The 26,007-nt window shown below is 40.6% G+C and overlaps 1 protein-coding gene across 5 annotated transcripts in view; it reads left to right on the forward strand.

The window, feature by feature from the left end:
• The first annotated feature begins 799 nt into the window (after window positions 1-799).
• BDKRB2 (bradykinin receptor B2) overlaps window positions 800-26,007 on the forward strand; it is a 37,093-nt gene continuing 11,885 nt past the window's right edge. For 2 of the 5 annotated variants that reach the window (XM_042444890.1, XM_042444888.1), the window contains exons 1-3: window positions 889-910; window positions 10,799-10,875; window positions 17,970-18,091. The gene's annotated coding sequence lies outside the window, so the exon portion shown is untranslated. Of the gene's footprint in view, window positions 911-10,798; window positions 10,876-17,969; window positions 18,092-24,769; window positions 24,901-26,007 lie in introns of all 5 variants that reach the window. The other 3 variants (XM_042444889.1, XM_042444892.1, XM_042444891.1) reach the window with 3 other exon arrangements.

Below are 26,007 nucleotides of genomic sequence, written 5' to 3' on the forward strand. Positions count from 1 at the left end.
TATGTGACGATATTTGTGATATGTTGTGAGTTTGTTTGTATGTTATTTTGTCTAAACATATTTTCTGTTTTGTTTGGGGTTTTTTGTTTTGTTTTGTTTTAATGTGTATATGTTGTTTTTAAACTTTTGTGAATAAAAACTATTTTAAAAAATCCCAGGATTCTATAGGATGGCACCGTGGCAGTTAAAGGGGTGTCAAACTGAATTATTTCTATAGATGCACCCCAAGGAAGGAAACAGGAATTTTTTAATGTGAAGTTAAAAGCTTTCATGGCCAGCATCCATAGTTTTTTGTGGGTTTTTTGGAGTATGTGGCCATGCTCTAGAAGAGTTTATTCCTGACGTTTCGCCTCTGTGGCTGGCATCTTCAGAGAATGCTGAATAAACTCTTCTAGAACATGGCCATATACTCCCAAAAAACCCACAAAAACCTAGGGATTTTGTTCATTTGTACTGAGGAGGTGGAAGGGTAGAATTGCACCACAATGTCTTCAAGGCAGCCAAAAGGAAACTAAGCAACAGGTTTATTTCCTAGAAAATAAAAGACTGCTTGTACAAATGGGGGAAATATTTAAAAGCAAAATAGAATAAACTTTCTCTTGGAAAAAAAGAAGAAGGAGAAATCACAGCTGAGCCAGCTGAGTTTTATTTCGGAGATTAGCAACATCTCGGATAATATTTTTTGCATTATTCATGGCTCTTAGTCAAACACCAGTGACTTACCTCATCATGCCAAAGCATCTACTTGGGGGACGTTAAAAGAGATGGGTGTGGAACTGCTTAACAGCTTCATCCACAGAGGGAGGAGTTGCTTCAGTTCTCTTCAGAAACCACCAGTAAAAGAAAGCTGGAATCACAAAGGAAAAGGCAGCCTGAACTACTGAACTACTGAAATCTTTGCTCTATAAAGGTAAGACTTATCGTTCTTTAAATTCTTCAGTATATTGTTAATGCTAAAATAGCCCTACAGGGTTTTCTAAACCTCTGCTATAATCAGAGCTTGGAGAAATTCCTCTTTTTTTACTACTACTCCCATAATCCCCCAACCAGCATTGGTCATAGGCCACACTGGCTGAGAGATTTTTGAAAACGTTGGACTATGGCCCTAGAGACCAGAGTTTGCATCCCCGCTCAGCCATGGAAAGCCACTGGGTGACTCAGCCTCACATGAAGGCACTGGCAAAACCCTTTCTGAACAAATTTTGCCAAGAAAACCCCATGATAGCCTTGCTTTAGGTTTACCATAAGTCAGAAATGCTTGAAGGCACACAACAACAACAGCCCAAAAATGCTCCGGCTATGTACTTTTACTTCCCTCTCTCCTTTTAAAATCTACAGTATGCACAGCGAAGGTAGTTTCTACATATGCATCTAGTTATTCATTTACACTGTGCCTGAGGACAGGCATGTATGTACCCAACAACTTCCTCTTGCCACTGGCTTGTATGGTGATTTTTTATAGTAGTATTAACAGTGGTTTTATGAATAGCTGTTTTCTTTAAATTTTATTATATTTTCTATTTAGTGTAAAAAAAATAATTGCACATACATTGTGTACCCTCAAGTCATTTCCAACTTGTGTCAACTCTAAGGCAAACCTGTGGTGGGGTTTTCTTGGCAAGGTTTCTTCAGAGGGGGTTTCCTCTAAGGCTGAGACTTACCCAATATCATCCAGTGGGTTTCCGTAGCTAAGCTAAATTAAGAGCAACATAAGTTGAAAGTATTTATGGTTGGTTTCCATTCATTATCTTCACTAACAAGCATAGCTGGCTGTAATAGTAGTGACAGTAGTGAGAACTGTGGCCCAAAAACCTATGGGTTGCAGGAATATCAGAGCTACAAAGCACTGAGGCCGTGCTTGTAAAACACGTTTTGAAAGGATGAAGAATAAAGTGAGACTGACTTGTAAGTAAACATGCTGTGTGAAGCCGGAAACTTGCTTTTTAGGATATCCCTAGAAACTGCAAATCTTACTAGCTGACTGACCAATGCTGGCAACAATGTTGCACAAGGATGTGGAGGGTGCTTCTCTTTATATTAGGGATAATGGTTAGAATCCAGATTTAGGTGCAAGTACCCAGTCTGGTCTTGTCCCCTCTTCATCACAACAGATCCTCAGGCCCTTAGAAATGCTGCATGAAGGGGATCCCGATGAATGGAGGAGCCATGGTCAAGGAAAAGAGAGCTCCAAGAAAATCAGATGGAGGAGGAATAAAGGAATCAAGGATCACCTTTGAGTGGTTTATTTTATCACGAGCTTTCATGGATATCAATCTGTTCCTTCAGATGCCTGAAAGCCCATGCAACAATTATCTGTCTTCTGAGTGCTGATTGATTTATTCACCATCACCCCACCTCCATTTTATAGTGAAACAGACTATCAAGATTGTCTCTTTAAACACTTTGTTGTTATGTGCCTTCAAATCCGTTCCACGTTTGTTCAGAGAGGGTTTGCCCTTGCTTTCCTCTGAGGCTAAGAGTGTATGACTTGCCCAAGGTTACCGAATGGATGAGCAGGGAATCAAACCTTCATCTCCATCTTCATCTCATAGTCCAACATGCAAACCATTACTTCATGTTGGCTTTAAAAACTGCTATGGTGAAAATCAAGTGGCAGCACCTTCCGTTAATGAACTATCCATGGAAGGCTGGTTTGAGATGGAAGGTTGATCTTGGATGGTTTAGATTCAGGTCTTGGATGGAGGGAGGGAGGGAGTCTAATAGACCATGAGAGACAGAGGACTGAAGGTGAATGTATCAATAAAAGCAGGCTGGAAAGAAAGATCTTCAGGTTTAAAAGACTGAACGATAAAGCTACAGTTAGGAAGAGGCCAATACAACAATTCGTTTCCTATTGCATTAACTTTAATGCTGGAGAGGTGACAGAATAGATAGGTGCTGCAGTTTATGACATGAGGTGCATCTACACTGTAGAAATAATACAGTTTGACACCACACAAGTGCTGCAGCTCCATCCTATTGAATCCTGAGATTTATAGTTTTACAAGGTCTTTATCCTTCTCTGCCAAAGAGTGCTGGTGCCTCCCAAGACTACAAATCCTAGGATTGTAGGATAGAGCCATGGCAGTTAAAATGGTGTCAAACTACATTATTTCTACAGTGCAGATGAACTCTTGGTTACATGGCTGAACACACTAGTCTTGCTTCTGAGTAAAGATATAAAGGATTGCTCTGTTAAAGAAAGTTAAGAACACGCTCTAGATAAATAGGCAGAGAAACATTGCAGTTATTTTTCTTATCTTCCGAACAGGCTGATAACTTTTATCAAGTCATCTGGAAGTTTGTTTCCATGTTGGTAAGAAGCATTAGTAGCGATAGCATTAGTCATGTCAGAGACCCAGGATCTCTTTTCCCAGTAATAATAAGAACTTGCAAGTTACTGTTTCATATTAATTCACTCCTGTTAATTGTTATGATTTGAACATAGTTTTTGCTGTTGTTTGCTGGAATAATAGCTCATTGTATTCCTTCTTGTATTGTTATTTTCCTTTTTCAATATTTTTGTTACTTTAAAAATTGAATAAAACTTGAAAAATGTTCCTGTCAAAATGCCTCTAGAGATGCTTTTTAAAAGTAACTTTTACAGTATCTAGACACAGTTACCCATAATGCCAATAAAGCAGACAATACATTTTATTCCTGCTTGTTATAATTTTATTTTTTTGAAGGCTTTTCTTCGGCAATGGCCCAAGAAAAAAGTAACTTCCTGCAGTTAATCTACGTTACCTGTAGCTGTTATTTCCAAGTAGGAAAACTGCTATGTGTGTGCTTATCGGTAGGCCTGTTGTATACTGGCAACTGCAGCAGGTCACATTAATGCTTGCTGCCTCATAGACACAAAGGTTTAATGTGCGCTGGTGCTCAGAGAAGACCAAAAAGGCTGTGGTTGGAGATAAAAACAGGATTCCTAAATTAGGAAGACAAGTGTTACATGGACGAATGTCCCCTCTCCAGAGATGAAGCTTCAAGGAGGGAGACTGACAGGGAGGCTTCCATGGACCTGATCTGTGGTCTGGATTATGCCTGCATTCCAGAGATTCCCTTTTATTGGAATGATACTAGCTGATGCATCCTTAACCTCTGTGTCATGCATGCCATCTCTACTGCAACATGCCATGCCTGGTCTCCAAAGTTCTGAGGGCCTTGGGAACCCTCCACCTCTGTCATATAATCTCCTGTCTCTTCCATCCTGTACAATTTTAGCACTTTGCTACCATTTTAATGGCTGTGGCTGCATCCTATAGAATTTTGGTATTTTTGTAGCTTGGTGAGGCACTAGCAGAGATTTCTAAATATCACATAAAACTACAAATTTCAGGATTCCACAGGATGTAGCGATAGCAGTTAAAGTGGTATCAAAGTGTTATAACTATGTAGGATGAAAGAGTCACTGACCTTCACCCATGCAGTCCCTCTTCTCTGTTATATAAAGGTTATTGCCATGCTGCTCTGGCTGCATCTGCACTGAAGAAATAATCCAGTTTGATACTGCCATGGCTCAATGCCATGTAGTTATGGGGTTTGTAGTTTTGTGAGACATCTCACCTTCTCTGTCAGGGAGCTGTGGTGCCACAACAGATTACATTTCCTAGGATTCAATGACAAAGGGGTATTGAACAGAATTATTTCTCCAGCGCAGATGCAGCCAGCATCACCAAACCTGTTCCCACCAGTAATGATCATACCAAGCCAAAAATGATTTGGGGGGAGGAGAAGAAAATAATATTTCTAGAAAGGAGACTAGACTGAGCTAGAATGAAGCAATGTCTGCTCCAACACAAACCAATCATGCTAATCTCTCTGAATTAGCAACAACCAATATGAAGTGATAACATTATCCACATGAATGGTAGGTATTTCCTCACCGGGGAAAATGATAAATTTGGAAGTGTCATCAGATCATTCAATGAATGAGTGAAAAAGTAGGAAGCAAGAAAAGTCATGCCTAGGAATATACAGCAATGGAAAGTCAGCAGTGAAAAGGTGATGACCCTTTCGAATCCCATTAAATATCAACTCCCTATTGAGATGTAAAGAACCTGGTACTTAGTTTAAAAGAACTGTGTAAAAGCTTTCCTTTCCTGGGGGAATTTGTAAGAATAAATAGATATCTTTTCTTTTGTTGGCAGCTTTATCTGCTTGAAAGAGAGCCAGAGAATGCAAAAAAGCTTTGAAGCTCTGACAGTACAAAAAGGGACTCAAGTAGAAACTTAAAAAGCTTCTGTAAGATCAGATGACAAATTAAAGGAGGGGACCTGATGTTGATCTCAGTTGTCCCAGCTAACCATGGTTGGCTTGGCTGTGCACTATATCATACGAAGTTACCTTTTATAGCATCCATCTGGTTAATATTGTTTACAACAGGGATGGAAACAATGGAGCTCTCCAGATGTTGAACTGCAACTCCCAGCATTATTCAGCAACTAACCTACTAGAGCTGTTGGGGATTGCAGTTCAAAAATATTAAGAGGGCAACATATGATCTCCTGTGAGTTACAAAGGTTCCCTGTGAATTACAGTGGTTATCCCAAACTGCAGGCAGAGGTCCTTCCCAGCCATAGTTGAAGATGCAAGGAGCTGAAACCTGGACTTTGTATGTTCTGGCCAGTCAGTCCCCAGGCCAGCACTACAACAGGCAGGTGTTTATTTGCCCACCTACCACCATGCCATGGACCTGCTGCCATGCAAACCCCATACCTACTTCTCCTGTTGTGTTTGCTGTAGAGACTCCGTTGCAGTCTGTAAAGGGCATCTCGCTATAGTCATGTGGTCAAGCACCTCATTTGACATCACAGGCCATGACAGGGGTCTTCTGAGCAGAAACAATAGCGGAGGCAGATACAAGGCATACTGGGTCATCCAGTCTGCTGGCTATTGCCATGGAGTTTCCTAAAAATTCAGTGGCAAACAGCCAGTCTTTTTAGTTGTTAGAAGTGAGGGGCATTTCTAAAAAAACGTACACAAATTCAATTTGTGTCCAAAAGATCCTGAATCTTCATAACATCAGGGTTAATTTTATTTGCTTGTTTGTTTTTTGTGTTCTTTCAAGTAATTACCAATATATGGCAAACCTAATCATGGGTTTTCTTGGCAAGATTTGTTCAAAGGGCATTTGTCATACCTACAGCCTACAACTGAACTTCAGCTCTTCTATAAAACTCTCTCTCTCTCTCCAAAAGACCACTTGGAAACCATGGTCAGGATTGCCAGTGGACTGGGTGGGAATTTGCCATGGCTGAAAACATGGTAAGAGGGAATGTTGCACACATCCAATTGCTAGTCCTAACAAAGTCATATGCTCCGACTGTCCCGATTTGGCAGGTATGATCCTGATTAATTATCTGCCATCTCATATTTTTAGCTGCTTTAAAAATGTCCCATTTTCTCTCTCCTCACACTTTCCCAGTTCATCCTCTCCTTACTTCAGTGACTGCAAATTGAGTTCAAAGTGCAAATGAAGAGGCTACTGAGCAAAAGATGTTGTAGCACAATCTTTCATAGACTTGACCTACTTCTGTGCTGGGTTTTAATCCAAACGTGAAAGCTATGCTTTTCAGTATGCTGAATCCCATCCCTAAAACTTGTTCTGCATCTTGGGCTGGATCCACCCTACAAAAATAATCCAGATTGATACCACTTTAACTGCCATGGTTCAATGCTATGGAATTGTGGGATTTGTAGTTTGGTGGGGCATGAGAGCTCTCTGACATAGAAGTTTAAACGTTTCACAAAACTGCAGTTCCCAGAATTCTATATCATTGAGCCATGACAGTTAAATATGTGTCAATCTGCATTAATTCTGCAGCGCAGATGCAGCCTTGGATAAAGTTGGATAAAGTTAGACAGGTTTTAAATATCACCAGCTGCAACTGAAAGACAAGAATTGACCCTGAGACTTTCTATCAACCAGCATATGTACTTTAACTGAGCAGCAAGGGAGACCTTTCAACCTGAATATTGTGTTCAGTTCTGGGCATGGTTCAGAAAAGGATGACCAAAACAGTGAAAGGTCTAGAGAAAGCACATTCTGTGAGGAGCATCTTTGAGAACTGGGTATGTTTAGCATGGAGAAGAGAAGTTTAAGAGGTGACATGACTGTCATGTTTAAATATGAAGGGATGCCATGTGGAAGATGGAGCAAACTTGTCTCTCCTGCTCCAGAGACTAGGACACAGAGCAGTAGATTCAAGCTACAGGAAAAGAGGTTCTACCTAAATGACAGGAAGAACTTCCTGACAATAAGAACTGTTCAGCAGTGAAATACGCTGCCTCAGAGTATGGTGGAGTCTGCTTTGGAGGTTTTTAAATAGAGGCTGGATGGCCATCTCTGGGGAGTGCTTTGATTGTGTGTTCCTGCACGGTAGGGGATTGAACTGGTTCACCCTTGTGGTCTCTTCCAACTCTATTATTGTATTATTCTAGTTAGAAGAAAATTTGGCAGACTCTCTCTGATCCCACAGAACACCAGCTGTCTATATTTACAATAGTCCATCAACTCAAAGGGTTACAGTCGCCTCCATACTTAACATGTTTCCCCCAAAGAGCAACATAGGTGGCCTGTCCCCATTCTGTTTTCCCACCCTGCAAGAAAAAAACAATGCCAGACTGATTTATAGCACATTTTATCAAACGTTTGCATTCTGGAAGTGTACACAGGTACAATCAGTTACATATACAAGTTTATATTTAGAAGACGCATTTGTAGGAATATGATTCAGAAAGTTGTTTTTGTGTGCATGGCAAGTTATCCAGACTCAAGATTATGGAGGAATCAAAACAAAAGGCAGCATAACTGCGGGAGACTCACAGCTGAGCTACAACACATTACTTTTGCAGGGTAATGAGGAGATAATAATATTCTTCTTGCAAGAAGCATACTAACTGGCACTGTCAGGAGGTTTTTCTCCCATGTAATAGTAGCATTTACATATTTATGTAACCTGTTACTTTGGGGGCAGGAAGACTGAAGATGATTTTTCCTCCCCGATTTTAGGACTTTTTTTTTTACTTTTTTAAAAAGGGACAAAAAAAACCCCAAAGAAAAGTAACAAATCACATAAGTAATGTAGCAAAATGCTTTAAGAATTATTTTAGCATGTAATAGTACCTTTTGGAGCTTTTCCTGAAAATTGGGGTAACCAATTTCATCTGATGTTGCCAGGCTTATTTATACCCTCTTTTTCGAAAGCCAGGCTTCAAGATAGTTGTTAAAGAGTGTGAGGCATTTCAAACACCTGCCTATCTTGAAATTCAATTTGTGTCCAAAAGAACCATCATATCATCAGGGTTGGTTTTGTTTGTTGTGTTTGTTGTGTTTCTTCAAGTAATTTCCAATTTATGGCAATCCTAATCATGGGTTTTCTTGGGAAGATTTGTTCAAAAGGAGTTGCCATAGCCTTGCTCTGAGGTTGAGAGAGTGTGACTTGCCCAAAGTCACCAAGTGGGTTTCCATGGCCAAGCAGGAATTAGATTACGTTTGCTTTTTGGATTATTATTTGTATTATTATTATTATTATTATCATCATCATCATCATTATTATTTGTATCCTGCTCTTTTCCCAGGACTGGGACTCACAGCATTAAAAACAGTATAATTAAAAATATTTCTAAAAAATGTACATTAAAAAGCAATTAAATCATTACAGTAATAATAGGGTGGGGTGGAGTGGGGATATTTTCAAGATGTGGACGATGGAATCCATGGATGCAGAATCTGTGGATAAGGAGGGCTGACTGTATGGTATCATCTGCATATCTTAAATTGTTGATGTTCCTTCCTCCAATTTTCATGCCTCTTTCCTCTGAATTTAATCCTGCTTTACATCCAATATGTTCAGCATACAGGTTAAACAGATAGGGTGATAAAATACAGCCTTGCTTGACTCCCTTACCAATTGGAAACTATTCCATTTCTCCATATTCTATCCTAATGGTATTCTCTCATCCTGAGTGCAGGTTATGCATCAGGACAATCAAATGTTGCAGCATAACCATTTCTTTAAAAGTGATACATAGCTTTTCATCAAAAAGTTTGTTATAATCTATAAAGCAGCAACTGATTTCTCCAGTGGTCCTGTGGTTACTACAATTCCTAGTGTCCCCTTTCTTCGGGACTGGAATGTATATTGAGTGTTCCATTCTGTGACCCTTTCTTTTGTTTTCCATATTGGCTAACAGGTTTTAGTTAGTACTGGAGTAAATTCTGTCTCTGTAGTTTGAAGCAGTTCTATTACTATGTCATCTGTTTCTGGTTATTTATTTCTGCCAAGTACTCTGAGTGCAGATTCCATTTCACTTTTTAAAATTATATGTAGGTTCATCTTCAAATCGTTCTTTCTTGAATGAATTTGTCATCCTTTCCTCTCTTTTATATCTTTCTGCAGTGTATTATTTCCATCATCTTTTTATTCCTACTTGCTCATGTAATGTGTTCTCCTGCTGGTCATATAGCATAACCATTCTTGGATTAAATTTCCCTTTGATTTCTCAGATCTTGTGGGAAAGGTTTCTTGTTCTTCCTTTTTTGTTATCTTCTATTTTTCTGCAATGATTATTACAGTCATTCTTGTTGGCTAGTGAGCTACAATAGCATATACTATTCTAATTAGTGAACTACTATTGCATAAATCCAATTTATGCTATCATAATCCACTTTTTTTAATTCATTGCAGAAGTCAGAATTCTTTACTGATGGGACAAAAACCAAAGCCCTTTCCTGCAGCCAACTTTTAAGAGACACAGCTCCCACAACATGAGAATGTGTGGGTCACCAGAGACACATCCAATTATTTTCCTGTAACTGGACACATTGCTAACCTGTTATCTGTAGGGTAGGGACCTTCCAAGGATATCTGGGTTTCTGAGGATGTCTTTTGCAGCATGCCCAGCTACAGGAAAGTCGCTTCCTATGTCTCCAGTGATCCTCCATGTTCCTGTTCAAGTGTACAATCTAAAACAGATTTCTCTGTGCAGTATCTTGGCTCTGCAGCTTGAAACTGTGTGATCTTTCCTTTGAAAAAAACACTTTAAGGTGCAGGCCCTTCAAGGGTAGATTTATTTCATGCCATAGTCATTGTTCACACCTATGCAAGCTAAATTAGTCTTCCTGTCTTTTCCAGATTGCTAAAGGGAGCTAAATAGATATCCTTGGTTAATTCTGGTCAGCAGACTCAGATATCAAAAGACAAGTAGCATTCTTTTAGCCGGCTAAGACTCTGAAGAGTCTGGGGCTAGAGATCTGTTAGCCTTTGACTTTAAGAAGAGGATGTGGCTTACACAGAGCAAAAAAAAAATGCCCTGGGCTTTTCACCACAAACTTCATTTCTCCAACATAAAGGCACATGGAACTGGAAAACATAATGTTCCCTTTTCTCTGTGTATCATCTACCTGGTTACCCTATTGCTGGAGGAGCAATTATCATCTCTTGCTTTTGATTTCATGTGATTCTCCATCAATAAACATTTGCTTCAGTGTCTGGAGGGTGCTGACAGATGAGGAGAAAACAATGATTTCCTCTTAACCACATTATAATGTATTTCACCATATGAGATTGATGAACACTTCTTAGCTTGATATAAAGAACAGCTTAATGTGGGCCTGCTGAATCTCACTTGACTGTCGCCTCGTTTTTTTATTTTTTACTTTTTGAACAGTAACTATTATTACATCTTCCATATAGGTACAAGCTTATTATGGGGCAATTTTAACATAGTATGTGTTTTACACATTCTAATTTCATCCTGTCCTCCTCATAATGATCATTATTTTCCCCTTCAGAACAACTGGGCTCTAATTTCTGAGTCTACAAAGGAAGAAAATCATAACAAGGCCCACTGGGATGCAGAATCACCTACGTAAGTGCTACTGAAAGTGGTAGTCCATGGACAGGTGCCAATCAGCAAGCCATTGACTGCCAGTTTGCAGCAAGTTTCCAGAAAAGAAATAGTTGTGCCCAGTGGGCACAAATATAGTGCATGTCCCTGGCATATTGGGGGAGGGGGGGAACCTGACATCAATCTGACATCAAATAGCTCAAGAAGTACTGGTCTAGATGAAGTAGCCTTCAATGTCTGGGTCCTATAGCCTAATCCTAGAGTGATACGGACTTTTTAAATCACTAATGACTGCAGTGTGTTCACTATAGTGGAGGCTGGTAGCTCCACTGTTAAGTGGAGCTATCAGATATGGATTGGTAGATCCACTTCACACATCGGTATCATGATCATAAACCACTTTAAGCTTGAGAAGTTCTATGCAACTCCATATTTTAGGGGTACTTTGTACTCTTTGTGTACTGAATGACAGCATTTTATCAGCACAATTTGCCAAGATAATACAACCTAGGTGACATGAAAGGGTGTTGGCACTATTGTTCCCAACTACAACATGTTCAAAGTTGAACCCTTGTGAAGATATGTATCAATGACCACGAACTTGGAAAGATAAAGTTCAGAGCTTGGACAAAGTAACAGATTTGGATGTATTGGCTGGAGATTATGGGAGGTGTGTTGCCCAAAAGTAACTTTTCTGAGTTCTAATAAGAGACTGTTAATGGCCATAAGAAAGCTGTATGTGACTTCCAGGATCTGAGGAAAATAGAGAAAGAAAAGGTTATTCCCTTGACATGCAGCTGTTCCTTTGACGTCCAGCTTGTGGGCTTCTCAGAGGCTTCTGCTTGGCCATTGAAGGGAAGAGGATGTAAGACTAGAGGATTTTACTCTGAACCAGCTGTACTCTCTTTGTGTTTTATGTTGATACAAACAGCTGGGATGAGAAGGGCTAAATATTGGATGATTTAGATAATATTTAAGACTGATTTGATCTCTTTTGTAAGACACAGATTCTAACTATAGCTTCCTGTTATCTTTCCTGTCTTCCTTCCTTTTGAATTGGGCAGCTGACACTGACTTTTTCTTCAGCTTTGCCGACATACTGGTGCAGATTAGGCCACTCTTATCAATTAGACAAGCAGAGATGTCTCAATATTTGATGAAATCCTTCCTGGAAGGTGGAGGGGTTTAGTGGTTTGACCAAAGCTTGGGAAAAATATTTCTTGGGACTAGAGTTCTCAGAATCCCACAACCATCATGCCCATAGCTACATGGGCATTTCCCAAATTTTGAGTATTCAGTTAGATTTTCTTTGCAAAATTCTGTGAAGGCTACACTGTACCTTTACAGAGGTAGAAAGAGAAAGTGCTGTCCAAAGAATGATCATCTGCAGCACGTAAAAGAAATCACCTGCCTACATTATCTGTTAGGGTGAGTTCAAAAGCTAGAATAAACATATCTTACAGTGCGCACATGTCATACATGAGCACGCCATATGCAGCTTTCAGCTTATGCTGAAAGCTCCACACCAGATGAGGCAATGGCGTGCTCATCTCCCCCCCCCATGTAAGGGAAGGCCCACTGTATTTATTTAAATTGATACCAATACTTTGTTCTATACAGTGCACATGTGTTATACACCGGCGCGCCTTACGCGGCTTCCAGTATACACTGGAAGCCGCACTGGAAGAAGCAGCACCACACGCCAGAAAAAATAATGGTGCAGAATTTCCCTAACGCGGGGGGGGGTGTCCAGAAAGGATCCCCCATGTAAGGGAAGGGACCACTGTATATTTCATTAATAAATTCAATTGTCTGGTTTAAAGTAGGGCTGGTGTGATTTGATCAAAGAGGATTCTAAAGCATTTCACCCTACATCTATGCTTTGTGCTCCTTAGTTAATCTATGATAGAGTCCTGTTGCCCTGAATTTAGTAGGTGGTGGCAGCTAGCCTTCTATGGGCTATTATTTCAGACTCAGAATCATATTATTATAGAATCATAGGCGCGTTACAGACCGCCCAGAAGGGGCAGTCTCGCGTCGCTGCCGGTTGCTCTGCGAGGGATCTGCAGCAGCCAAACCGCATGGCTCCCTCGCGGAGCAAAAAGAAGCCCCAAAATGGCGCTTCGTCTTCCGCCTCGGATGGGACACCGCGAGACGCTACTTGCACTCTCGTGGCATCACATCCGGGGCGCGACGTGAGGATGCTATGCATCTAGCACGTAAAGATGGTGGCGCCCGTGTGTATAGGGTGCCACCATCTTTACGCCCTCGTCACATGCTAGGGGTGAGGCCGGTATGGACGCTAGGTCCTCAGCCAACCCCTAGCATGTGATGGGGGCACCGCAAAGGCCCGTCTGTAACGGGCCATAGAGTTTGAAAGGCCATCCTGTCTCTGTTTAAAGTTTTCCAAAGGAAAAGAGTTTACCACCCTCCAAAGCCTCCCACAACACACCTCTCTTTAGATTACTGTCTTCATACTGTCCAACATTTCTGAAAGGCACTGTGTCAAGAAGCTCTGCAGCCACAACAAACTCTAATTCCCAGAATTCCATAGTATGGAGCCAGGGCAATTAAAGCGGTGTCAAACCAGGTTATTTCTGCAGTGCAAATGCAGCTTCAGATTTTAGTCTACACAAGACTACAAGTTAGCTTTAGGCCGCAGAATCCCCCAACCAACATGGCTACTGGCTATTTTTGGGGGGAGTATTCTGGGAATTGTACTTTCCCCTAGCAATAAAGTTTCCCAACTCGGCCTCAGGGCACCTCATAAGAATTGCTAAGGGTGAATGTCTCTGAAACCCTATAGAAATACAATAAAGTTTTGCTGGTGGGGTAAGAACAGAACAGTGAAAGTATTTGACACAAAGGGAAACAAAATGGCAGGCAGACAAACTGAAGCTCAACAAGTATCGGGGAAATTGCTCTCTCCTGCAAGGATCTCCAGTGCAAACAGACATTTTTCTGGCATGTTGTCAGAAAGGTAACTTATGTGGTCACTTGGATTGCCACATAATTGTATTGTACAAGCAATCCCCTGCTTACAGTAGTCTTGGAGCACTTCCATGACAGCCTTGTAAGACAATGCCAGTGGCATCTCTGCAGTTTATTGTGACTTTTTTGGCACAGGCAAAATTCTTTTGCATGTTAAAAAGAGATCAGGAATTATTTTCATCAGAGGAAGCTGACGTTGCTTTCCATTAGGATCAAAACTGTTTTGCTCTTTTTCCCCCTCCAACTTCATTTGAAACATAGGCTGTTGGGTTTCTTGTTTTTCTTGTAGGTTTCTAAAATACATCCTGCATACTAATGAATGGCATCATTTTCTGCCCTACAGGCTTTTAATAACCTGATAGAAAGAGCTGCTTTCGTGCTGAATAAATACAATGCTTTATACATTAGTCCAGTATTGTTTTGTGGCAGCAGTTCCCTGAGCTGTTCTACACATAACACAGAATGAAGAGGGTTTTGTTTTTGTTTTTAAATGCCTGCAACCTGTAAGCAGGAAGAACATGAAGTTTGAAATGTTGAGTTCCTTGAGTTCCTCATGCTATCATCAAAAGACACTGAGTATCTGTCTTTCCCTCCATAACAGATTTTTCTATGGCCAGGGAATTAGTGTCTTTTTATGTAATTTTAAAATATTATACAACCAGAAGTGGCCTGTGAATGAAATAGTGAACCCATTCCGTATTTTATTCCAAACTTTAAAGAAGCTACCCACAGTGTTGATCCCATTTGGGGGATAAAGTAGAACACCTTGGCTTGCTTGTTGAAAGATTGGACCCAAACCCAGAGTGGCTTCACACACACTGTCACTGGCCTCCAATAGTTGTCTGGAAGTAACAGTAGAAGCAGTACTAATGTGTTTCAAGTTGTCTATCAGCTAAGGGTGACCCCATGAGGTTTCCATAAAGTTTTCCTAGGCAATGAATACCCAGAGGTGGTTTGTCATTGTCTTCCTCTGAACAGACCCCTTAGATCCTGGTAGTCTTTTACAGTCTACTTTCCAAGTACTAAGCAAGCCTGACTGCTTGGCTTCCAAGATCAGACACATCTAGTTACTTCACCAGATTTTACAAAATTTAATTGCAGTATTGATGAAAGGGAAAGGAGGCAAGTTTAATATGCATGGAGAGTGTCAAACAAGCTACTTAAAATGCCCCCAAATGACAGCTACTAGGGATGGATAAGACAGCCAGATTGCAGGGACGTAGCCAGGGGGGGGATCTTGGGGTCCGGACCCCCCCCCTTCCATTAGAAAAATGAATGGTGTGTGCTACTGCGCCGCTGCACCCAAGCCCTATTATAATGGTGGCACTTAGTCTGGACCCCCCCCCTTCCTAAAATCCTGGCTACGTCCCTGCCGATTGGTGCAGTGGTTTGAGCACTGGACTACAACTCTGGAAACCAGGGTTTGAATTTGGGCAAGTCACATTCACTCAGACTCACCCACTCTGAACAAATCTTGCCAAGGAAACCCTGTGATAGTTTCACCTTAGGGTCACCATAAGTTAGAAAAAACTAGAAGGCTCACAACAGGTGATAGTTTCCTCTGCACACATCTAGGAACTAAGTTAATCCACATTCTATTTTAATTCAATCTGCAGCAGCCAGTTTAGAATTTCTGACTTTTTAAATCACAAGTGAACTCCAGGTGGCAATCTAGATCAGTCCCAATGTTTGCAGTTGAAGGGTACAGACCTCTCCCCTCTCTTTGTGTTTTCTCTCTGAATTTCTTCCCCATTTATAAGGTTCATAAAGGGGGCCCTTCATTGCCCCCAGTACATTGACCCTGTGAAGTGTGCAAAGGGATGGGGATAAAGAGAAAAGCGGTTTGGGTGAGGTTTATATTACTGATGTAGGATGTGCTCTGTCCAGATCAGGCCCGTGCACAATTATGTGTGAGTAGAGATGGCAGTAACTTTAAGCTACACACTCAGTATTTAACACAGCATGTAGTTTAGCCCTATGGCAGGAATGCACTGAAGCAACATGGAGAACAAGCAGATGAAATTTAATGAATTATGTGAAGCACAGGCTATGAGCAGCTTGCTTTATAGATGTAGTTCTAAGAGGCCTTCTTGTTGTTACACAAGCCTTAGTAAAAAGTTTCTAGTACTGGCAATAAATCTGAAGAATTCCCTCAGTTCCCTGGAGCATATGTTCTAGGAAAGCTACTGAATCTGTCTGGACCAAGGCTATCTGCTCTCACTTGTATCCACAGTTCTGCAGGATCTCTGGGGAAGAGGCGTTTCTCTCTGTCCTGCTTAGGGTTGCCAGTTGTCCCTTCAATTATAAACAATGCCCTTATCTGAGGCCCAGAAAGCTTTTCCCTTATAGGGCTAATAGGTGCTTGCTATTTGCTGGTTGGAAGGTTTTTCTGTTTATATGCTGAAAATCAAACCTTGTGAATGGTACAAATCAAGCTACTGCTCTAGCAGCTGAGCTGAAGATTTGCACACAGCCCATTTCTCTTCCTTGGATCCGAGCTCACCAAAACTGGAGAATTTGCACTCTCATCTCCTACCTGCAGCTGACCCATGAAAACTGGAGACTCTCAGGCCTCAGATCTGGCAACTCTAGTTGCAAATATCATTAACAGGATGCTGACCATCTTGTATCACAATGAGGCCAGTTTCTGAAGAGGCAGTTACCTCCAGGAAAGCAGTAAACATGATTAAGCCTTCTGTACATAGTCATACTGTACATCCTATGCAGATCTGAATTTAGCCAGAACTAGGAGGGTACACATCCACTAGTTGTGGGAAGTGATTCTGTGGTTGTGGGAATCAAATCCAGACATGTCATGATCCTGGCCTCAGACTCAGAGGACAACTAGTTGGTTTAGTCAAGGACTGATTTCTGCCTAAGGCACAAGACCTCCTTCTTGATAGCATGAACCTGACTTGAAGATGCATCTACACTGTAGAAATAATGCAATTTGACACTACTTTAAGTGCACTAGCTCCATGCTATGAAATCCTGAGATCTGTATTTTTAAAAGGCCTTTAGCCTTGGCTAGGGGGCTGGGAAGGGATTGGTTTGTTTTTTATTGTATTTTTATTGTACTTCCACTGTTGTTAGCTGCCTGGATTCTTCATTGATTGGGCGAGATACAATAAAATTATATTATTATTATTATTATTATTATTATTATTATTATTATTTCCTTCTCTGCCAAGTGTGCCAGTGCCTCACAAAACTGCAAATCCTGGGTTTCTGTAGGATGGAGCCATGGCAGTTAAAGTGGTGTCAAGTTGCATTATTTCTACAATGTAGATATACTCTGAAAGTAGCAGTCAGGAATCTGAACCACTCAAGCTCCAGACCATTGTGGATTAATTTCCCTAAACCTGGTCAATTTCATTAATTTCATTAATTCACGTTGTTGCTGTTGTTGTTGTTGTTGTGTGCAAGATGCTTCTAACTTATGGTGACCCCAAAGGTATTCTTGGCAAGCTCATCTCAGAAAGAAGAGGGAAATCTGAGAAGGGTGGCCGAGGACATCATCATCTCTGCTAATAAAGTAGTCCTAGAACTTCAACCCTGTGAGCTTTGGTTCCACTACACTACTGACAGTTATTTACAGATGTTAATAACAAACTGAGTAATCTGATTGTTACAGTATTTTCAGTTCATTATTAACATCTGTAAATAACTGTCAGTAGTGTAGTGGAATCAAAGCTCATAGGGTTGAGATGAGCTGCAAACTTCATCATGGGGTAGGAGAGGTATTTTTTTTTCCAGCAGAAACATGTTGTTGCAAGTCATCCTGGTTTTAATGCAAAACATTTTGGAATAGCTTGGCCTTGAATGGGCAACTAAGGGCTCATCCAGAAAGGAAAAATGCCTCTGAATGTATTAAGACTTTCTGATTCTTTTTGTTTTGATTTTACCTCCATATTCTCAGCTTTGCATCCAAACTCTTTCTTGAAATATCCTTGGTTCTTTCATGCCTCCCTCTTCTGGTTCTTCCTCTTGCAACATTTCAAAAATTGATGTTCAGCAATTTCCACCATGCTTTCTTTATTATTATTCAGAAATTATATACCCAGTGCTAAATTGCTTTAGCAATATTATACTAGTAACATTAGAATCATTTTGTTTTGGTGCAGACATTCCTCTTTCTCTTGCTTGTCCTCACCTGAATATGTGTTCCTGAAGCATTGGCTGTGTTTTACTGGCAGCAGCCATCTCAACTAGTTCCAGAATAATACAAACAAGCTGCCAACCAGAGGTTTGTGTCATTTTAAAAAATATTGGGTTATTTTAAACCAGGTTTAGGGGGAAAAACTTTTTTTTAAAAACGGGCTTATTTTTGTTTGTTTGTTTAAACCAGGTGTTTTTTTATTTAGGTTTTTTCCCGCTAATGTGTAGGACCATACCAATATACATTCTGTTCTCCATATCCACACACACACACACACACACACATATATGTATATGCACACACACATACACATCAAAAGGAAACCTTGATTTTCCATTTTATATAAGGGACACCATTTTACTATGCCATTGTACTGAATGGACTTGAGCATCCATGGATTTTGATAACCATGGGAGATCCTGGATACAAACTCCAGTGGATACTAAGGTCCCACTATAGGACTAAATGAGAAAATGAAGTAGCAAAATGCACTTCTGATGTTATGGCCTTAAATAATAATTGTTCTGTAAAAAAGTGCTCTTTTAAAGCAAATTGTTTCAATTGAACTTGTGTCAATTGAAGGACTTGTTTCTGAATGGCATTCCTTGCCCTATAAAATAAAGTGATTTAGAAGAAACAATTGACACTGGATACTGGTTTAACAATGAATAATTTCCAATAAACTGTTAAAGTTAAAATGTTTAAATTCAAACAGTCATTGTTGCTTCAGTGAGAGGATTAGAAAACAGTAATGATAGCCACATTTTTTTAAAAAAAGGAATCAATTTTTAAAAACAGGAGTTGTTGGGGTTTGGGGTTTTTTCATATCATTTGGTTTAAATCAATGTTTAAATCTTGGTTTAAACCAACTTGGTTTTAACTAGCCAACTCTGATTTAGGAGCTTATCACATGGATTTTAAAACCGGCTCCAGCTGGGACACAGGATGGAGGCGGGGATTATCACATGCTAAATTGTTGTCTAATCACCATCTGCCATCAGCCTGGGTACCAGCCGTGTTCTGCTAGCACTTTTTAGAAGCCGGAAAACCTCAGGCTTTGAAAAGTGCTTACAGAGTGCGTCTGGGACCTGGTTTGGACCTGGGCTGATGGCAGGTAGCAATTTGCCAGTGATTTAGCACTGTTCGACAGTGGAACAAACTCCCTCAGAGTGTAATGGAGTCTCCTTCCCTGGAGGTCTTCAAACAGAGGCTGGATGGCCATCTGTCGGGGATGCTTTGATCTGGATTTCCTGCATGGCAGAATGGGGTTGGACTGGATGGCCCTTGTGGTCTCTTCCAACGCTATGATTCTATGATTTTGTGACTTCCATCCACATCCCAGCTCTAGCCTGGGAGGCTAGAGCTGGTTTTAAAGTCCATGTGATAAAGTCTTTGATAATACCTACAGTTCCCAGGAAATCCTTTGGGATGAAGAAAATGTCATGTGGATCTCCAAAAGGCCCATGTTCTTCCTGACCTTTCAGCATCCTATCCAGACAATGCAGACCATTAGACCTGTGCCAGGATTGGCCAGTCCAGAAATCAGTCTGATGGTCCTGGAGCAATCCTAGCCCAAAGGGGTCTTAATCCAGTCCAAACAGGCTGGATGTTCACAGTGGAGTTTCTAGGAAACTCTTCGGCAATAGCCAAAAACTGTGTGCCTTGTACTTAACACCACCTTTGCATTCATTCCAAAATCCCCCACCACAGCTTCTGACATCAGAGGTGGTGCCTGGCCCCATGGATGTAGCCAGGTGCCCCATTTCCACCTTTACAGGCCACAACAGAGGCCTTTGGGATGGACACAACAGTGGCAGCAGGTATGGGATGTGTGGCAGCAGTGGATCCATGGCACAGTAACTGAGTTTGTACATACGTGCCCTTTGCCATGCCAGCCAAATCAGAACATGGGGCAGGATTTCATGGGCTTGGCCTGTGGTATCTTGCCCATCTACTCAGGCCCAATTATAATCTGATGAGTCAACACATGGTTAAATCCCATTGATTCAATGAATCTGCTCTAGTTAGGACTAACTCTGGGATTTAGGCCTATGTTTGTAAAAGACATGCTCCTGGCATTGATGAAAATTGCAAGAACTCATTTGTCAATATAGATCAACACAGCTGCCTACCTTTTTAGACTCTCTTTGGGGCATAGCTATAGGAACTGTCATGATGAGTGGTTACAATTCAGAATTTACCATTACACTGGGGCAGATGAGAGAGAATCTTTTTCATGCTGTGATGTGAGGGTCATAGTTATTTTGACATTAATTAGTTCCAAACATCATGTTTTAACCATACGTCTGGCCAAGGATGTCAAAAATTGTGATGTACTTGTACATGTTCCTTGAATCTTCCAAATAAATGTTTTTCAAGTGGAATTTTGACTTTGGTCTGTGCTGGTAATAGACAGGAAAAACCTGAGGCAATCGAGCTTGAAACTGAAAGCCTAAAATTGTGAGATTATTCCTGGAAAAAGGTATTGAAAGACAGCTAACTAAATTCATCCAATTCATGTACAGAACTGATAGGGTGGACAAAATAGTACAGAGGCATGATTCTGTACCATTGTAGCACTTGTTAGAAAATAACCAGAAGGTTGCAGACTCACTAAGTTAGAACATAAAGAGCCAGCGTGTTGTAGTGATTTGACTGTTGGACTTGGACCAGGTTTGAATCCCTGTTCATCCATGGAAACCCAGAGTCATTCACACTTACTTTTTTGAACAAAGAGATTTGCACCTCCATGCCGATTCAGAACCGATTAAGAATCAGTTCAGTGTTCCTACTATGTTTACCATGATTGAATCTCTCCATGCCATTTTAACCCTGTTGCCATTCACATTTGCCACCGTATCAATTTAAAATGGAGGTGACTCCATTTCCAAGAACAATGCAGCACAATCCAAATCAATTCAGCAGAGTAGTCTACTAAAGATGCAGATCATTGCAGCTCTTTAAAAAAGAATGGCTAAAGGGTTTGGTGCCAAATGCACAAGTTTAAGTGGGCTTTTCGGCTGTTCCCACCCCTACAAACTGCATGTAGCGCAGTCAGGGCAAGTGTGAACTTCATGGAAATAAACCAGTTCCAAACTGGATTATTTTCATAGTGTGAATGGGGGCCCAGTTGGTAACCTGAGCAAGTCATACTGTCTCAGCCTCAGGCAATGGCAATCCTCCCTGTCTTGTAGTACTGTGTGTTCAAATTCTCCCAGTCCTTAGAAACTGAGAAACATATGGCTCTCTAGGCATTGCTGAACTCCAGTTCCCAGTCATGAGAAAGATGGAAGATCAAAGGCTTTCATGGCCAGCATCCATATTTTTTTGTGAGGTTTTCAGGCTATGTGGCCATGTTCTAGAAGAGTAGTGTATCATCTTTCCAAAGAAAGTTGAGAGATGGAAGAACTGGCCACATAGCCCAAAAAACCCACCCACACACACACACACAAAACTACAGATGGAGTTGGAAGGAACAACAAAAGTGCTCCAGTCCAGCCCCTGTCCAGTGCAGGAAATCCATAGCATCTCTGACATTTCTTCCTAATGTTTAGTTGAAATCTTTTTTTCTTGTAACCCGTCCTATCATTGAAGCAAAAGAAAACAAACTTGCTCCACCTTCTGTGTGACAGGCTTTCAGATATCTGGCTATGGCTATATCTCCTCTACATAATAGCTCATCAGCATCTAGTGGACCAAAAATACCCCACTCCTCTCACGCTGCTTGATACTGGAATGTAACTTGAACTGTTTTTTGTCACCATCTTTTAAAAAAATGTTTTTAAAGAGAATTGATAATGGTTTAACAATGGCATTGCTACCAATTCAGTCAGCCCTCTATCCATGGATTCTGCATCCATGCATACAACCATCCACAGCTTGAAAATATTTCCCCCCAAAAAATAAAAAAATAAAACCTGTATATAATGGGCCTTCAGCATCCACAGATTTTGGTATCCACAGGGGGTCTGGAAACCACACTTCAGTGGATGCCGTGGGCCCACTGTATAAATCTTTGTTCCTCAGGGTTTGCAGGGTTTTCATGCCATTTTAAAAACCTGTGAAAACTGTTTGTGAGACTAAAGTAGACTTGAAGGGTTCAGAACAGAGCAACAGTCACCTCTCAAATGGTCTTCTCTTGTTGTTGTTGTTTTGGGGGGAATCCCGGAGGATAGCCAGCAAAATCAGCAAAATGCAGCAAATGTTTTTAAAAAGCAATGGCATGTGATCACTCTGATGTCAGAGAGCCACCAGCTCCCACTGTATAGTGTCTTGTGCCATCTTAAAAACTAAAATGTTTTATTTGGCATAGACATCCATGGACATCAGTCATATATTTAAAGAATTGTTGCCTACCTTGGCCTTCAGACTTTGATTTATATGGGACTGGGTCATGCAATTCATAGGCAAGTAAGACAGGCAAACAGCAGGGGAAATAAATAAATAAAAAGCAAGCAAGAAAAAGCAAGCATGCAAGGAAGAATCCTGTGTATAATAATCAGTGCCAAAAAATGCAACATTTTGGCATGTGGTTGAGCTGAGCTGCTGTCCGCACGCAATTGTACACTGACCTTTGCTTCCCCCATAACAGCTTTCAGAAATGTGGTAATAGATGGGATAATCCTGCAGTGAGGCAGTACTCCAGGAAAAATGGGCAGGAGAGTCCTAGCAGTCAGATAAGAAACAGATCTATTCTAGTAAAACCTAGTGTAAACTACAAAATACAAATAAATACAACCATTAAGTCTGTATCCACACTGCAGAAATAATCCCATTTGACACTACTGGGTTATATATACTGTTGGTTGAAAGGAAGCGATTTATTCAAGACCCAGCAAATGCAAATGAAAACCACCCAGGGTGAGGGGTTTCCAGCAGACAATGGATCATTAATTAAATAGACACCCTGAGACTTTGTCATTCAACAACAGAACAATACACAGGTTGACATGTAAATAGCTACCTCCCAACCAACAATATATATACCCCACTCCCTTCCATGCCAGCATTCTCTGAAGATGCCAGCCACAGCTGCTGGCAAAACATCAGGAATAAACTCTTCTAGAACACGACCTCATAACCCAAAAAAACCCACAAAAAAACTTAGTATTTATGATGGTACAGTTGCTTTGCCATGAAACTCAGTAAGAAAGATGAATGGGGTGAATTCACCAATCATATTATATTGTATTCTCCCACCTTTCTCCTTGTGCAGCATCCAAGGTGGTTTGTGTGTGTGTATGTGCCTTCAAGTTGCCTCTCAAATTATGGCAGCCCCATCATTTTCATAAAGTTTTCTAAGGTGAGGAATACTCAAAGATGATTTTGCCAGTTCCTTTCTCTGAAATATTCCCTACAGCACCTGGTATCCGTTGACAGTCTCCCAGCCAAGTACTAACCAGAGTTCATCCTGCTTAGCTTCTGAGATCAGATGGGATCTGGAGCCTTTAGGATATTTAAGCATTCCAAGGTGGCTTATACCTGATTAAAAACACAGGGTACAGCTAAAAATATTGTTACAAATAGTTTTTGGTGGGTTTTTTTCAGGCTATGTGGCCATGTCCTAGAAGAGTTTATTGCTGGTGTTTTGCCAGCATATGTGGCTGGCATCTTCAGAGCATTCTCTGAAGATGCCAGCCACAGAGGAGAAACGTCAGGAATAAACTCAGGAATAAACATGGCCACATAGCCCCCCCCCCCCAAAAAAAACCCACAAAAACCTATGGATGCTGGCCATTTTCTTTGCATTGTTACAAATGTTTACAAATGTTTAAACAAATGTAATTAAAAAACAAATGTTTAAAAAACAATTGAACAACAATTCTGCTAAAGATATAATGTTTAAAAAATATAAAACACAATTATAGCATGGCAACAAGGGGGGGGGGAGATAAATGTGCAACCCAATTAAAAACCTTTTCTGCCACACAAATTACAGCTGGCCTTTTGTATTCACAGATTCTGCATCTGCGATTAAACCATCCATGGCTCCATTTTTTTTAATTCCAAAAAGCAAACTTTGGGCCTGAACAAACAGGCCAAAATAAAACTGCTTCAGGTTACTTTGGAAATATGCTGTTTAAATGCTGCTTGCGTCTTAAGAGGCCAGAAGCCACACCAAAGCCATGCTCCAGTCCTAAGGTGCTCCAGTCCTATTGCTTTGGCACAGCATCTGGTCTCTTAAGATGTGTTTGTCATTTAAACAGCATACTTCCAAAGTGGCCCTTTGATTTTACTACAAAATTGTATGTAATGGGACTTGAACTTCCATGGATTTTGGTATCCACAGGGGGCCCTGGATACCAAGAGCCTGTTGTATAAGCCAAAGGCCTGCTCTAATAAGAAAGTCTTTGCCTGGCAGCAAAGAGGGCCAGCCATGGAAGGGAATTCCACAACCTGAGAGCAGCCACCAAGAAGATTCTCACCCAAATGCCTATCTTCAAACTCAGGCAGGCTCATAGAGACACGGTGGGCCCATACAAACAGGCCAAAATAAAGCTGCTTCGGATCACTTTGGAGGTATGGTGTTTAAATAATGCATGCGTCCTAAGAGTCCGGAAGCCGCGCCAAAGCCATGCATTAAACAACATACCTCCAAAGGGACCTGAAGCAGCTTTATTTTGGCCTGTCTGTATGGGGCCACTATTTCAGATGCTAAAATAGTCAGTTGGAAAAGCAAAAAATATTCCAGAGGGTGGCCAGTTCTTCCCCTTGGTTTGCCGTTATTTTAAACTGGATCCTCAGATGAATTTTTATGTCTTGCAGGATTTGAGACATGCAGCCTAGGAGATCCTGGGAGCTGTCATTTGTCCAAGCTATAGAGATAAGCCACCCACCATGGGACTAAAATGATGTTACGGCAGGAACTCTCCACTTGACTTTGGATGCTTTTTGTGGTGTGTTATTTTAAACAAAGCTAACCTTGCATCTCAGCTGGTGCTGAGCTAATGTGCAAGAATTAGATTGGCAATTATTTTTTGTCATCCTGTTTTGTTCTGGGGAAAAAAATTCCATTTCATTTGTATTCTACTTGGCACTTACAAGATAAACACACAAAGGAAAAGACCTTCCATCTGTGAAGAGCAACGTAGGAAAGACAAATATTAAATGTAAGGAAATATCTGTTTGCTTGTATAGAAAGAAGAAAAAAGGCAGATGAAAAAGGGTTTTCATAAAAGTAATTACATCTTAACAGCCCTTGACCTTCATTCTGTTCAAACAACTGGAGATATGTTTTAAAATACATTGATGGATTTTTCAGTGGTATTAATGTTTGAGAGAACATATCTTTAATCCTATGTATTAATCATAGCTTGGTAAAGTCACATTTTTAGATTATAAAACTCAAAATCTCCCAACAGTCAGGAGCACTGGTTCCACGCTACAGAAATAATCCAGGGTGACACCACTTTAACTGCCATGGCTCAGTGCTATAGAATTCTGGTAACTGTAGTTTTGGGAGACATTTAGCCTTCTCTGCCAGAGAGCTCTGGTGCAACAACAAACTACAGTTTCCAGGATTCCATAGGATGTAGCCATGACAGTTAAAGCTGTATCAAATTGCATTAATTCTGCAATTTGGCAGCAGCCTCTGTCTTTCAACATAATGAAGGCACAGGAAGGGGCTATTTTCAGAAATGGAAGTGACAATTGTCATGGACTGGAGTTATACCTTTGTTATACCTTAGGGTCACCAAAAGTCGAAAATGACTTGAAGAAACACAACACACACAGGACACATACAGTCCCCAGGGGCCTGCAGGTATTAATTGTTCCAAAATGCTCCCAGAAGCCCTTTGGGGTGTGGAGGATATTTCCAGCAGATTTGCACATTTAAAAAAAATGCCCTGAAATTTTTTATTTTTTTTAAATAATAATAATAATAATAATTTTTATTTATATCCCGCCTTTCCAATTGCATGATCAAGGCGGCTTACAAGACAAGAAACAATAAAATACAGATAAAGCATCACAATATAAAAAGTTTAAAAACATCATTACTA

Source organism: Sceloporus undulatus, chromosome 1 (assembly GCF_019175285.1).
Source record: "Sceloporus undulatus isolate JIND9_A2432 ecotype Alabama chromosome 1, SceUnd_v1.1, whole genome shotgun sequence".
In the NCBI taxonomy this organism is placed as follows: domain Eukaryota; kingdom Metazoa; phylum Chordata; class Lepidosauria; order Squamata; family Phrynosomatidae; genus Sceloporus; species Sceloporus undulatus.